Consider the following 14,407-nt stretch of genomic DNA (forward strand, 5'->3'; position numbering starts at 1 on the left):
AGTGTAAAAATTGCTTTTCTAATTCAAATGCTGCTGTTTGACTGCTGGGTTTCTAACAGCGGCGTGCAGCAGGGCCAGTGCCCTCGCTCTCCATGTAGGTGTACAGCTTTGGTTTATAACACACACCCCATCTGTGAGTGGCGTTTCACTAGGAGGGATGTAAGGCAAGGTATAGCAAGTCTCCTTAGCAACAAACACAGAAACAGCAAAATAAACTTTGGATGTACCAGGTTCAATCAATTACACAAGTTGCTGGACCGGCTGCATGATGGAAAGCAATAGGAGGACAGCTGAGCCTGCCAACAGAGGATGTCAGCCAGATTAAAGGTACCCAGCACTTAGAAACATAAGGGCCCAATTGTGTCAAAAATTTTAATGTAATAATACAGTATGGAGCAAGATACTTTCCTACTTTCCAATCACTCCTATGTGCAGAACCTTGGTAGAGCTTTGAAGACCAGATCTTATCATGGTCTCACTCTGAAGACAAATCCCACTCTGACTGAAGCCAGGAGCAAAGTTCTGGTTTATTTCAATGCTAACGAGGGTGGGTACTAAATGCATATGTTGATGAACCTCAATGCAGGAAGGCAGACGAGGATGCCAGGGCCATCAGGAATGAAGCACTGCAGCAGTACACCTAAACATGCACCCTGGCAGGGGGGCCTTGGGCAAAGGGGGAGAAAGGAGAAACTACTGAGCTCCTGCAGCAGTTAGAACTGACATAGCTATTACTGAGATGAACAAAAAACCCCACATTCTCATTACCTGGTTATGGCCAGCTAGTACATATTTGGGGTTGGAGCTTGAACTGGTTCAAAGACAGACACCAACTGCAGAAAAACATGAGCTAGGTCCCAGAAGTCGTCATTTTCCAGGGGTACAGTTTAAAATTATTTGGTTTTAAGGACGGATGGACATGACTTAGAAGAACTAAACTGGCATATCAAGAAACTTGTGCATGGTAGGGATAAAGGCAAAGACAAAGGGAGGCACAGCTTATCTGAACTATCTCCTCATAACCTCACTAGTAAGCTAACATTACTGGGACCAGAAACAACATGGGCAGACAGGGGTGCAGGCTCCAAGGCTGCCTTTGCCCTGCCCAATGTGTTGACTGCCCTGGGAAGATGCTAGTTAGTCTCAACAGCAATGTGCACATTATCCTCCCAACCATACAGTAGCAGTCCTATCTGAGACCTGTAAGTAAGGAGAAACAGTGTATTCCTCAGCTTGTAAATTAATTTAATTCCTGGAGTGCACTTACAGAGTAATGCCTGAGGCTTATGAAGGCAAAATGGAGCTAGAGACAGCACATTAGTCTCTGGAGAGACATACCAGCTGTTTCATGTCCTGATGGGGGTAGGCTGGAAAACAGTTGTATACAGTCTACACTATCCACTTGAAATAAGAATATTTCCCCCCTACTTTCCCATACTATAAAAAATCATATACTTGAATAAATATAGGAAATTAGCAGTTCACGGAGATGCATTAAGTCCAAAACCAGCAGTATACCTCTGAGGTGCAGTGCTGAAATAGAAACAACAGTCTTCTCCTAAAGAGTATTACCAAGAAATAATGATTCTCCCTGATGAAGAAACAGATTAAGAAGGAAATAAAACTGCAGATTTAATTTCAATAGTAGTGCGCCCAAGTCAGCTGGTAAATAAGCCAATTTCACCATTTAAATTAGGCATCAATAGAGAATTAATGCAAAACTTAGGAAAATTTTAAGCCTTAAAAAAAGGAATGGGTAGATGAGTGTTACCTTTTTTAATATAAATCTATAATCAACCTTCTCAAAAACAAAGATGGTTAGGGGCTGATGGCCGTAAAATTTAATTGAATAAATATCTAAAGGGTTTTCATCTCTTTGAAGGAGATGGGGCTGGCCCTGAAGCTGGGATCCAAATGCTCCTAAACTTTGTGGAGGTTCATATATTTTCAATAAGCTATATCAAGAGCCTGCATTCAGATACCTTACCCAGTTGAAACACCTCAGACACAAAGCTCTTCTATAGATCCCAAGTCTTGATTTCCATAAAAAAATCCCCTTCCAAAAGCTTACAGTAAGTGCTTGGAGTTTCTGTTTTGGTGTCCTCATTTCTGCCTCCCAATGAGCAGTGGTTTGCAAAGTCAGAATACCATGTCCCCAGCTCAGCTTGAATCAGCCAGGTAAGGCACAATGCAGCTGATCACTTAGAGCACATAATTATAGCATCCATGAGCTGCTCAGAGGATGCTGGCACTGACAAAGTAGGAAAGGCTAAAAGCAACATATTAAAATGTCATAAAACATTCATTTTACATGATTAGAGAAACCAGTAATTAGCATTTTTCTTTTAGTGCTTGACTTTTTATTCCAGCTGCTCTAATCCAGCTCCTTTCTATGGCAATTATTGCCAGGAAAGCTGAATTTGGCATTCATTTCATGTCCACTTTAAAACCTGCTCAGTAATCTGTCAGCTAGGCAGGTCTCATATGCAGTACTTGAAGGTAAGTGAGGGGTTTTTGCCCTATAGTCAAATTATGTTCATAGTAAGCCTTAATTGCCAAACACTGAATTGTAAGAATATAGCCATACACTATTAAAGAAATCATATAAATATGTTTCTTCTCTGTTAGTCTAGATTTATCTTGCCAAGGCTGAAGCTTTGTGTAAAAGAAATAACCTCAGGAGTGCATATGTCAAGCTGAATTACGGAAAAGAAAAAAAATAGAGCCGTATCTAAACTTCCTAAGAATAATAGGATGTTGATTAAATTGTTAGAAAGTTAAATAAACAAGCGATTTTTTTTTAGATTGTCCTTTGAATGCCTCAGACTTTCACTCGCCCTAGCTGTCTCTGAAGGTGAGGAGGAGAAATGACCCATTGCTGGAGGGCGTGCAGATTTCAAGAGGCAGTGCTCTGCCAAAGATTTCTGAGTGACACTGGGTAAGTCGCTGAAGCCTGAGGCATTTTGACATCTCATTTCCATCAAACTAATTGAGTTGTTGTAGGAGTAAATAGAGAACAGAGCCTCAGACTTCTGCAGCAGAAGGGCAAGCTAAGGTCTGATTCAATGGGCAAGGCAAGCATCTGCGTTGCTCTAGCAAAGAGCTGTGCTCGGACAGTGCGATGGCCTTCGGGAAAGCAGACACCAGCACCATCCTGTCGGAGTATGGCTAGAAAACCTGGGTCACAAAGCACTGAGAAACAAGACATCCTATGGCTCTGGCTGAGCACTGCTGCTGCTAGCAGTATCAAGAGAAAAAGAGAAGAGCCATCAGGTATCCCCAAATCTTGTGTATGCTTCTGACTATCAGAGGATTATATGTTACCTAGAGCAGACTGGAACCATGCCCTTGAGGGGTGGAGACAGTATACTTCAGAGGCTGAAGCAACCATCCATCCTTCCCTTGCCTCTGAAGGTTTTTCACCTGAACGTCCCTTTTTGGTTTGGCTTTACACCAGCAATCCACATTCATGTTTTGCAAACTTGTTTACCACCTTTCACTTCCCCGAGGAGACAACAGCAAACACTGAAAGGTCTTAATCTAACAGAGGAAGACTTCCTTGGCACTTCAGCTAAATCTTGGCTTTTTCAATAGCATTCTGCCCCTGCTGCACTCTCACCATCAACCCTCATTACATCAGCTATGCTTACGAAGAGTCAGTTGCTCCAGACACCCATAGGCTGAAGTGCCTCCACACTGCTGGAAATCCATGCAGCCACCTTAGCGCATCACCATGCTCCAGCCACTCTCTCCAGCTTCCCAGCAAGTGTGTTACCTCGGGAACAGCCCCATAATCACCTACATATACAGATTTTGGACTGGAATTGACTTTAACCTTTAAGCTGCCCTTGGCGAGTAAACTTGAGCAATTGTAGGGTTGTCTGCCTCCTCCCACCATGACCACTAAGAAAAACAACAGGCATCTTTCCTCATACATGTCCTTCTAGCACACCCCAGCTAACCTGCTTTTGTTCTTTCCTGAACCCCTGCAGAGCTATCAATCTCTTTCTGACTAAAAGTGTCAATTTTTCAACTACAGCAAGCTGTACAGAAACACGACAGCATTTCTTGGCTCATTAATAATTCCAGAGAGGTAATGCCATTTTTCCTCCATTGTATGACTGACAAGCTGGTTTTTCATTTCATATTAAATATCATAGGTAGACCTTAACTAGCTAAACAGAGATACTCTTTTTTCCTTAAAATGATGCTTTAAATATTTCAAGTTCCAATGACTTTCTGGCGCAAAAGAAATTCCTAATAAAACCATTAACTAACAAATGCTCTTCTTTGACATGTTAGTAAGAAGCCTCAATATGTCCATATGTTGCCACAGAGCTCTCTAATATTAGACAAACTTAGAAAGATCCTTGTATTGTTTACTTATAAAAAGATCTCACCAGTATTTGAGGAAGAAAAACATGAAAATCAATAGCAAGAAACATAAACACAAACAAGGAAGATATTAAATTAAGCCACAGTTGAAAAGTTCCTACTCCAATAAGTACATGATGTGCAGCCAAAAACCTATTTTTATACTACAGAAAGTATTTAAGTAAGCACATCTGCAATAGGCTTCTGTGGGAACATATATGGGGATCTTGTTCACACAACACCCACAGGTGAATTCATGCTCAGATAGCAGACTCTGCAGCATCACAAGCCTCCTGTGCCTTCTTGCCCACCGTTCCCACCACACACAGCTACAGAAAACTGGCTCGGTCTGGCTTTCCAGCATTTTATTCAAGATCTCTACACATATGGCTGTGGCTCTTCCTATTGCCTCTCCGGTTTTGCTGAAAGGGATTGTGATTTTCAACACACCAGTTTTCCCCCGCTATTTCCCTGTGGCACACAGGCAAAAGTATTTCTCTTTGCCAAAAAGGATCTTGAACATGGTAACTGCCTCGCTCTCCTCCAACACCCCCTCTCCTTTTGGGAGCCCCCTGCCCTCCCACACACAACCTGGCACGCAGGATCGATATGAAGGGCCCTCGTGTTGCAAACAGCTTCCCAGCAGCTGAAATTATTCCAGCAGAACCAATTACAATGCAATGCCCAGGGGAAACAGCAATTCCTGACAGATACCATCTCCTGCCTTCAGATACAACGTCAGCAGTGCTCTTCCCTTATCTCAGTCACTGATAAGAGGAAGTGGCAAGGTAATGCTGGACCTCACAGGAAAAACCTGATGAGCAAAACTTTCACAGCTGAGCAAAACCAGTCCTTTTTAGTCCCTCTTCTCTTTAGCTCGCAGAAATGGAGAGCTCTGTAAATGTTTTCAATAGGCTGCAATTCCTTTTTGTGCAATTATAAATATTTTAACATATGACATCAGTACAATATGTTTTCATTGTGTTTAGATCTCTTTAATTAGGATGGGGCCCGAGTTCTCCTTGCTGCCTTTGGTACTTGGACTTGGCAACCAACTTTGTTTTGTCTCAACTTACTGTTCTTTCTTTCAGTGCAGAAGGAGCAACGCACACTTTTTTATTTATTGTTCTTGATAATTGGCTTCGTTTTCAGTCAGAACTGATCTGATCATCATGGAAAAAGAAATAAAACACATAAAAAAACCATTAAGGGATATTTATCTCCAAGTTAGAAGGGTAGTGAAAATATCCAGAAGGATGAGATAAGTGGTGTTTCTAATCTAACGGATAAAATCCCCACTTAAACATCCACAGACGATGATACAGCTTTCAAATTTAGCTATTTATGTCCTTTTATTTCTGGACTTTGCACTTAATACAGTGGTTAATTTATAGCAAGCAAAGGCATAATTTACAGGATTGCAATAAACCAGGAGCCCAATCCTGACATAAAAGAAGTCAATGGCACACTGTCCCTTCCTTCTCCGTCACGTGGGCCATGGCTGCACACTGGGTCACACCTGGACAATGTCACCACCCACAGCACTGGGTACTGACCACAGCAGGGCCACCCCAGCGACCCACCACCCTCTTACCCTTGGGTGGTGACCAAAAGAGTGTCCCATCCCACCCGATTGCTCCAAAAACCCCTCAATGCTCTTCCAGTGCCAAGTCCCATCACCCTGCAGCTGTACGGTGAAACTTTGGGATTATTCACCCCGTAGCTGGAGCCCTTGTGCACCACTTAGTAATGTGAGAAGTGCCAGCAAAGGGTACTTTCCATGGCTTGTTTAATGTTTCCTGGTAATGGCTTAGGTGACAAGCAGGCCCAGAGGCTGGGCAGAGGGCACTGCTGCACTGAGGCTTACATGAATGTTGCGTGGTGGGCGGGAAACTTCTGTCTGGGTACATCTGACTACCAGAATTAGTCTACAACTTTTGCTTGCTTATTTGTGGTCATCGAAATTGCACTGCTGCACCACATTATGAGTCAAGGCTGATACTAAAATGACCAAATCTCTAGAAGATGGAAAAGAGCTAGTTAGAGTGAAAGATTACAAATTAGTAAAGTACACGGAGTAAGAATGCAACTCCCTTTGCCAGCCAATACAGCAATGACAAACTTTTTTTTCCCCCTAAGCAAGCTAATAAGGAATGTTAAGCAGGGCTCTATTTGCTCTTGAGAGAGCGAGACTTTTTAAGTAGATTTAAATGTATTAACTAACATATCAAGATGCTTTATGAGAAATCCTAGCAATAGAATTACAGAGGTTGACAGCACATTCAAAGTAAAAAATTAAATCATAACTGGAGTGCCCTGTCTAATCCCATTCATTTCAATCAGCATGAGAGCAAAACTTGTCATAGAAAGAACAAGAACTAAACTATCAAGATGCTTGGGGACTTTCTGGTTCTTTCTCTGATGTCTCCTAGGGGCACAGAGAGGGAGTTTCATCCTCTGATTCAGCCAACTGGACGAAGATTGCACATATCTGGGCCTGATTCTCTCCTCCCTGCCTGACTCCAGGCGCATCAACTCATGGTCAGATGCAGAAATGGTTAATTGCTGGCATTTAAGCAGGATTTGGGCTCCATGGGTCTCTGTAAGATCCACAATGAGAGCTAGACAGCACAGCTCAGCACCACGTATCCCTGGAGCTGGGGAACTTGCTAGGTCACTACAGCTTTTCTTTTTGAAGCTGCCCAAGCCAAGCAGGTAGGACCTATTACCTATGGAGCCAAACCAGTAGAGCATGCCTAGCCCATGCACAGGACTGGCTTCTCCCACCTAATACAGCTCCTTCCTTTTCTCTAAACACAGAGCAGCAGCCACCCCCTAGCCAGCAGCTAACACTTACCTAGGGAGTGGTTTTCTCTGCCTCCAGTCTGATGACTTTCAAGGCTTCCACTACCATGGAAAGCAGACTATTCATCTGAGCCAGGGTGGGGAAAAGAGCTCAAGTATGGGAAAAAAAGGAATGGCACATTACAAGCACGGACAAACACCAAAAGCTGAATTCATTACTCTGTATAAAGTGCCTGGGAAATCTAAGCTTACGGCGTATTCTCCTGGAGAAAGAACAACAGTGCTCTGATTAAAACAAAAATACATGCTGTGGGGCTCTTTGAATTACAAAAAAGAAGTATTTTACTATACAGTATTAAATGCAAGACTGTGACACGTGAAAGCACTGAAGTAATAACATGAAAGAGATGGATATTTATGTTTAAAAATCTCCAACTGTTACGCAACTTAGATTATTTTTTTCTTTAAGGACAAAAATTTGCATACAGAAGAGAGAAAATGTTTGGGGGATAAAAATAAGGAGGAGGAGTAACACGATCCTCAGTTCAGATGTTCCTCAAAGTATTGAAAGAAACCAGAAGGAAAGCAGAGGCAAAGCTTCCAACAATACTGTAAGTTACTCAGTAAAAGTCTTCAGGAGCACATGTCTTTGAAGTACCACGGGGAAGGCTCAATCCTATTACAGCCCTCCTGAGGAAGTGTTAATCTTCTAGACAAAGAAACCAAGGCTCCCTTTTTATGAACTTGCATGTACTTTTGATTGCTTCTGGCTTGGTTTATTTGCTTCTTTAAGGCTCATCAAACCTGATTTTTTTTTGTGAACCACTAAACCTACAGTGCAAGTCAAAGGCAAATGGAAGCCGCTATGAAAGATCAGGCCACTTTCCTTTAGGAAGGGCGAATTTACAGGCCTATATTTTATCACTATTGACGAAATGCCAGCATTGTGGAAATCAATAAAATAGCCCATTGCCAAAAATGGCACTAGCACTAGGATTGCATTCTTCATCTAGAAATTGCTGGCTATGTTTAAAAAATAAAAATAAAAAAGGAAGACAAAGCTCATGTTTTGCAGGTTCATAAAAAAGGCAGAGTGTAGGAGATAAGCTATATTGATAAAATGTAATCCTTCTATGCTGGAATTAAAAAGGATTCAAGGTTTAGATTTCTGGTGCTTTAGACTACATCTATCATAAATAAGCCAAATCATGGCACTATCTGTTGGGAAAAAAATGACAAATCAGCCCCTTTATTAGGACTACTGTTATTACTTTAGGGGAGGGCAATCATATCCAAACTCTGGGCTTTTTTTTATCTTCCAGAGACAGATGAACAGCTTTCAGTTGGGGATTTTTAAAAATTTTTTTCTTTTTTACAAAAACCAATTTCTAGTCTTGATTGAAGCTGAATTCAATTCCTTTTTTGATGTTCTACAGTGCACTTCTGAGCAGCTTTTGCAAGCTATGACTAGCATACAGCATTTGCAGTCCCTCCAACAAAACAGAAAAAGAATTTGTAAGCTCATTACTACTACAATAACAGCATGGACACAACTCGCTCAGTTTGCTCTTGCAATGATGACGAAGAAAATCGCAGTATGAGCAATGGAAAATCATGGTGATCAATTTCTGATTTATTCAATCAGTTTGGGTTATTTTTAGTTCAAGTGTGAATTCATCGCATCAGATGTTTTTTATCATCTCCACCTTCTTGCAGAAAGGTTGGCAAGTCCCACAGGCCAGTTGTCCCAGAGAGCATCATGTGTCTTACGCAAACCTGTACCTTTGTTCAGGAGGCCTTCAAAATGGGTGTTATAGAATTTAAATAAATTTTGCATTTCTTTTTCCTTTGCAAGGACCAGTGATGCCATCTTCACCTTTGCTCTCATAGACCAGAGGATTGGCTGCATGTGGTTTGCCCACTGTTTCCCCTGGAGCCCATCCTTGTTCCCGGGCAGTGCATCATCCTGCCTGCTGACCAACAAGAAATACTGCACACAGCCAGCCTATGGAGGAGAAAGATTTGTGACCTCAACCCAGGCTCTACCTGGTATCCAATACCAGGATCTAGACTTAAAACACAGCAACTGCATTTGCTGTGGCACTAACGCTGTTCTGCTTGCACACCGCAAGCTGCTCAAGTTGGAGAGTAAGTGGGGAAAAAATGCACCATGGAATTTAATTATTACATTAATCTGATTTTGTTAAGCAGCAAGAGGGAATAAAAAAAGACATATGAGAGCAGCTTCAGACATAAACAAGGAGCATATCCCATTTTGGACAGGCTCACGCGCCGTGTATGGCACAACACGTAGTTTTCTTCTTTTTGTTTGTTGTTTTCAGTTTAGGTTTTATCCAATTATATATCTATTGTGTGACAGGCCTGGCATGAGAGATCCCATTTACAGGAAATATTTCTGAGATCACAGGCCCTGCAGGCTAAATGCAAACACTGGAGCAGATGGTAACTGATCCAGTAGAGCTGTACCTAGGGGTGCTGGAAGGGGGAAAAGACTTGGAAAGTAAAGCCACTAACAAAATAACCTCACATTATTAAAAACTACAACCACATCAGCCCAGTGAGCAGCTAGGGACCTCATTACAGATGCCTCTGACCACTGCTGCCGACCTGCACATGGCAAGGGGCTGGGGGTGGGAGGGAGGACGGGCAAAAGAGGGTGCTTGCTTACAAAATTACTTGCTACCTGCCCAAGAGGAGAGCAAAGAGGGTGTTTTGCCCATGGAGTAATCACCATTGGATACCGGCAAAACTCTTAGAGGAGAAACAGGAGAGCTAAACGTCAACCCACTCTTTAACACAGTCATTCCCAGGCTCTCCCTTTGGCGCGGCCGGAGGATGTTGAGACTAGCCCTGCGAAACGAGCTCCCTCCCCTTCCTAACAATGCAGTGTCTGTGCCTGGCCGGGCCCACTGATGCTCCTATTCAAGTGGGTGTCCTCTAATCTGCAATGTCTCTTGTGTTCACAGCAGCCAGTGCTGAGGCTGGGTCGGCACAAGCAATAGCTGACCAGGATAACTGGCAGCTCCAATGCACAGGTGAGTTCAGGTGGTGCAAATGCCATTTATCCTGGGGAAGAGTGCAGATTAAGGAAGGAAGCTTGCATCAACATGCTCCCTAATGCTTTCTTGCAGCAAAAAACATACTTTTGATGAAAATCTGCATTTATACTAGGGATATGAAAGTGCTGTGACAAGAAATCACATCCCTAATGAACTGTACCGTCACAGAAAAACAATTTGACCACAGGCCTACAAAAGCAGCTAACTCTGCCTCCCCATGTATTTAAGTAGCATCTATCACAGTGCATTTCCAGCCTCGATACTATGACAGTATCTCAGTATAATGATAGTAACTTTGATTTTGAACACACGAGGGGAGGCTCAGGGAGACTGGATGATAAAAATGAGATTCCAGACCAGTAAATGGGAACAGCTGACCAAAGCCCTTGAGAAACACTGACTCATTCACAATCAGTATTTTAAAGGCTGGTAAAAGTTACATCACTTCATAAGGCAGAGTGCAAAATATCAGCTTAAGTTACTTTACCTACTTTGTCTGCTGGAGAGGGACTAATTATGTCTACTTAACACACATTAATTGTACCGTTTCATCTTTACTAAATAAGGTTTCATTAAGCTAGCGCTGGTCCCTCAACTATGCCTATATATTTTTTGATGCTTCTGCTCTTGTCCGTTTGCTCTGTGGCTGCTTCTCACCTGAGGACTTATCCTTCCATTCTTTGGCCTTCTGTGCTCTTTCACAGACCAAACAAGCAGATTTGCTCTGATTTTCCTTGTGGGCAATGCTCCTCAAGCCACAGGAGAGTCCTGTAGACTCCGTTTCAGATGGGTCGACTGTTTTTTTTTGTTTAAAATGGGGCACAGCATTCAACTGAGACTTCCCCAGCATGGAGTCACTGTATAAAGGTTTCTTCACATATCTTGCATCTCACCTCCCTCATGTGACTTTTTCACCCTTTGGATGAAAAAATAACCCTTGATTTACATGAGCAGTCCAGTTTTACCAGGATCCTCTAACACAAACCTCCCCGCTGCCACTGAGCCCTGTTTAAATCAAGAGGCCTTCACATGGGTGAAGATGTCTTAAAGAAAGATCGAGATGTAACCCTGTCACAATTATTATGATTTGGTAACATTTAGCAGCTGTGGGTTTTTTTTTTTTTGCTGTAGACATCAGTTTTACAGCTGAAACTGTTCCTTTATTTTTTTTTCAAGAGTGTTTGGCTATTTTTTTTGTCATTGTTGTTTCCTGGACTCCTAAATATAGCCAAGTGGAATAACTAGCACCTCTGTAAACTGTTGGTTAAATGCCATGCTGAGTTTCATTTTGCACTCTGGAAGGCCATTTAAAACACATCAGACTTGTAGAGCTCAAAATTTAGGAAATTATTTACATTCTGGGAATAACTTCTAACCATTTCCTCAGGCTTTTCTGCCTCTAATACACGTTAATACTATTCTCACTGAATAAAAGCGTTGCCTGAAAAATACCAGGTGTCAAAATAAATGGCACTTCAAAGTTTAAAAAACACAATTGAGAAATGAAAAACTATAAAGGTTACTCTGCTGTCATGAGGTGTTTTGTCACCGGGATGTTAAACAGCAAGTAGTCTGCCTCTCTGGCTTTGCCTGAAATTTCCCATGAAGCCCAAAGTAAAGTCACTAGCAGCAAATGAAGCCACTGCTGCTCTTAACCCTAAGAGCTAAGTTCATTAATGTCATTATTTAGTATACAGATACACTACTTCAAGACTAATACCACCATGGAATTGTGTGGCACATTTCTGCCAGAAGGGGAAGTAAGACATTCATCCATCTAGTGCCTATATGCCACAAGATGTAAGATGGTGAATGACACGGCTGTTGGAGGCAAGGCATAGAGTCATAGCATCACTCTGGTTGGAAAAGACCTCCAAGATTACCAAGTGAAACCATCATGAATCTGTCACTCCATCCTGAAACACAACCACACACACACACACGTAACAGAAAGATGAGATATGGGGACCAGTATTGGAAAACATGGCAAATCCTCGGTGATCCAGATGCCTGTGCTACATCCCTTTTCTCCAAAGTCATTTGAAAGAATGGAAACTCTGAATTCCCCTTGAAAATAAGACTGCCTGACCCACAGAGAGTAAAACTTGCTTATTTATTCAACTTTCTGTCAACATTTCAAAGGAATTATCGTCCCCATTTTGCAGCAACTAAGCTGTTTGCTTAAGGTCAAAGAGTGAATTAACGTTAAACTAGATTACAGAGCATTGTGGTTCCCATTCCTGTGGTCAACCAGCTACCATCTGATTAGGTCACCCCAGTACATTTAATTTAAAAAGAATGTTGAATCTAACACTCTGCTGAAGAAATGCTCGGGTCTTCAATAAAAAGTCATGTGAAAGTGAGAGGGTGAACAATAAACAAGAAAGCTTCCTACGTCTCGGTAACTTGCAAGCCTAAAGAGACAAAGAGCAATTCAAAGTACTGTACTGAAATACCATCATTTGCTGCAGAAAAAGACACAGAAATACTCTTGGCTTTCGGGGCAGAAATGCAGCCCACATTGCTGCAGGCCAGGGCCAGGGTGAGCAGCTTTGGGGAGCCCCAGCAGTTACTCTCCCATAGCCCCAGCAGCCTGGTCAGAGGGAAGGTATAATGAAAATTACGTAGAACGAGTAACACTCAAAATGACTTCTTGTATTTCTTAGCTTTAAAACTAAGCAGATCGGCTGCAGGACCTGTCCAGATACCCACATGAAGAGGGCCTCTTTCAGAAACACCAACCAGCCCATGCTGGAAGAGAAACTGGAGAGATTTTAAATTATGAACTGCATTCCTCTTCCAGGTACTGATGAAATCCATAACACCAAAACAATGAAGATGTTTTCTAATTTTTTTATATTTGTTGAAAATGCTGGAGCTTCTCAGAAGAAGAGAAACACATGTTTTTGCAAGGCCTAGCTATTGCTTCTGTTACCATTGGCAAGCCAGCAAAGAGCTGCCTACCCAAACAAAACTGCAGCACCTCATGTGCAAGAACTTGTACCCCTATATTTTTAACATTCTCAAACCAACCCTGAACTCTGAATTCATACGTTGAAGTAGGAGGAAACATACAAAGATTTTGCTGAAAATATACATTCAACATCATTTGCTGACAATTCCAAACATCAAATAGCCTCCTGTACCTGTTTGGTTATTTAAACAAAGCTTGTTCAGTTTGCCTACCAAGCTAAATGTCTCTGAAGTCACCATTCAGACAACCACTAAGTAACATAAACTGTGAAGGTAAGTCTTCAGCAGCCCCAAACCAAGCCTTGAAGCACATCCACAGAGCCCACTGAGAGAATAGAGCTCAGCTTCATATGGGATTACTGAAGAGCAGCATATTTCTGAATTCTTACATGAGTTGCCACTCTGCAATAAAAGTGCTCTGTTCCATTTTAGCCAAAACCAACACTGCAATACCTAAAGACTGCTCAGGAGCAATGTGGCTTCTTTCCAAAAGACTATTCGTTCATGGACACATTCAGGAACAGCTACTTCTCCAAACCTGTTTCTGAGTAATGTGAGTAGAGAAATCCTGGTAAATCTGCATCACCAAAAATGTCAAGCTATAGACCAGTGAGATATGTTAGTCACCTACGCACAGGTCACTCAGTACTAAATATGAACAGTGGAGGTTAACTATCTCTCCTGGCTGAGCTTTTAAGAAATCAGAACAATCACAACAAAATCTTAAAATACAGAGTCTCTGCTGGCAGAATCACCATGGGTTTCCCAAAGGGTTTCTGTGGAACTTTCCCTGTGGTACCACCTTTCATCTGTGGTGAGACATATGTATACATATATATATATGGCTGCATTTCAATCGAAGGAACAATAATTATGTACTTAAAGAAGCTTTTCTTAATGGGCAGGCAGCAATGAAAACACATATTCATGCATCTGTGCAACATGGTTTCTGTCCATGACAATCAGAGGCTTCCTAGCTGCATGAGGAGGATGTGGGATGCCATTCCTCCTGTCCACTTCCCTTGGCTCATACACTCTAAAAGGTCCTACCATCACCACTCTACAGCTCTGGTGGTAATTTCGCGAACCAGTTTTACCAAACCTCTTCTCCAAACTCCCACACAGCAGAACTATCCAGCTTGCACCCGCATCTTGTATGCTAGCATGGAAGAGCG

At 42.1% G+C, this 14,407-nt stretch overlaps 1 protein-coding gene across 1 annotated transcript in view; it reads right to left on the bottom strand.

Annotated features, from left to right (window-relative positions):
* The window catches only part of BCL2 (B-cell CLL/lymphoma 2), an 89,873-nt gene that overhangs the window by 55,132 nt on the left and 20,334 nt on the right, over positions 1–14,407 (bottom strand). The window lies entirely within an intron of this gene.

Source organism: Acanthisitta chloris, unplaced genomic scaffold, assembly GCF_000695815.1.
Source record: "Acanthisitta chloris isolate BGI_N310 unplaced genomic scaffold, ASM69581v1 scaffold1938, whole genome shotgun sequence".
Lineage (NCBI taxonomy): Eukaryota > Metazoa > Chordata > Aves > Passeriformes > Acanthisittidae > Acanthisitta > Acanthisitta chloris.